The sequence below is a fragment of the Chinchilla lanigera genome, unplaced genomic scaffold, assembly GCF_000276665.1.
Source record: "Chinchilla lanigera isolate Chin_1 unplaced genomic scaffold, ChiLan1.0 scaffold00017, whole genome shotgun sequence".
NCBI classification, from domain to species: Eukaryota; Metazoa; Chordata; class Mammalia; order Rodentia; family Chinchillidae; genus Chinchilla; species Chinchilla lanigera.
The window spans coordinates 14,331,538-14,333,793 of record NW_004955418.1 but is presented as its reverse complement, the minus strand read 5'-3'; positions in this window follow the sequence as shown (position 1 = coordinate 14,333,793).

Here is a 2,256-nt window from a genome sequence, read left to right as displayed (position 1 = left end):
TGTATTCTTAAAAACCACTAGAAGTGTTCCCACCACCAAAAAAAGCAAGTATAAGAAGAATTCATACATTAATTTAGTATCCCATAATGTACACACATATCAAAACATGTCACAACAATATATACAATTTGTATTTGTCAATTAAAATGTTTAAATAAAGCAACAGAATTGAACAAGCTCACATTTTTTCATAGCTGTTATTTAAAGAAACTTTGTTTTCTGATTAAAAGGTAAAGTAGCAAAATGTTAATGACTGATTTGATAAGTAAATATTGCAATACATACATTGAAACATTATCCTGTACCCCATAAAATGTGTAATTACTGCATGTTAATCAAAACATTTCTTAAATATTTGAAGAAATATAAATGTTGACTATGCAGATTTGATCATTACACACTGTACTTGTGTATCAAATGATCATTTTCTACCTTACAAATTTATATAATTTAAAAATCTCTTTAATGGATCACTTTTTTAAAAAAATTTTATTAGTGCATATTAGTAATACAGAACACTGAGGTTCATTTGGGAAAGTGGTCCATCTATACAACATATCTTGATTATTTTCAGTTCCACTTCATCTTTCTTCTTTCTTTCCCCTCTCCCTGATCATCCCTTACTTTATCTCCAAAATTTTACCTTCTAGTTTTGTCACTTTCTTAGCAAATAATTTGTTTTTCATGGTAGTTGGGATTGAACCCGGGGCCTTCATACTAAGCTACATCCTCAATCTTTTTTTAAAATGTGTTTTATTTTGTTTTTTGAGACTGTCTTGCTAAATTGCCCAGGCTGGGCTCCAGCCTGTGATCCTCCTGCCTCAGTTTCCTCGAGTGCTGTGATTGCAGGCATGTGCCACCATGCTGGGCTTTTCACAGATCATTGTTTTAAGTGTACATTGCTAATGAAAGCTGAGCAATTCTGAAATTTGGTTGTTGACATGAAAGAAGCAAAGGATTTACAATTTCAAAATTAATCCTTCATAATGAAATTTCACCTTTTTACTTCATTCAGGGAGGGCTCTACAAAAATACAGGACATGGTTAGCCACAGGGAGAACTAAGGCTCAAAGTTCCAAAGTAGGTATGGAATTAAGAATCCGGAGTGTCATGAGAAGAAGGAAAAATTAAACGATGATTTGATGAAGTCATTTACATGATGACTGACAAGCTGACATTCAGGTTCCATTGTCCAATACCTGCAGGAAATAGGAGGTCAGAAGAAGGAATTTTGGCAGCTTTTGCCTGCAATTTATGTAAGGTCCAAAGCAACCTTAGCGGGGAGTGGTGAAGAGCTGGAGCTGCATCAGAAAACAACCTCTAGCTGGCTCTCTGGGCTTGCTTTGAACTCCTTTTCATCATTATTTTATGTGGCAGCTTGTCTTTGTGTCGGTAGAAGGGAAAGAGAAAACACAGGAGACTAGCCTTTAGTTGCTAAATCAAAGCTCCGCTTTACTGATTGCTGAAGTGGCTTTTCAAAGACAAAGCAAGTGGGGGACATTGAAATTCCTTGTTTCCGTGCACCAGGAACTGACATTCTTGTTTTCTTTATTTTTAATTCTCAATAGCAAAAACTATATTTCAACGTATCTTACATTTACCTTGAAACATCCGCAGTATTTTTTTCTCAGTGTGATTGGCACTTGCGGAAGATAAGGACAGGAAAACACAAAAAGGGAACCCGCAAAGGGTGTGAACAGGGGTCCACCGTCATAACATTTCAGAACCGGAAGCATCCTGCTCCTTCCTTACACTCTTTCCCGTGTGACCCCAAGGGTCAAAGTCGTTAAATCGGTTCCCTAAGACCCAGACCCAGAGAGTCAGGACCCTTGCTAGATTTCCACTCCCGCCCTTCTTGTTGCTGCCTCTAGCGTTTGATGAAGAAACTGAAAGAAAAGGTGCGAAGGTGAAAGGCCAGAGAGGGTCACAGTGAGCTGAGACCCTCGAACATTTTGTGGACTGGTTCTTTAAAACATTTCCTCGCCTGGGTCTTGGAGGTTTCTTTCCGCCCTTTCTCCCCTCGTTATTCCCGTATCTTTATCCTGGGGGTACTTAAGAGCAAGTCCTGTTGGCACCTCAGGTAGACAGGAAAGAGAGCCGGGCTGATTTCGGCACAGGTCCAGAGAACCGTTCCCGCCGTCTCCGTCTGAGACACACCAGGGAGGCAGACCTTCGAGGAGGCTGGCGGCGGGCAGGGCAGGGGTGCGCAGCTGCGCGTGGGGGGCTGCGACCTGCGGGCCCTGCTGGGGCGCGGAG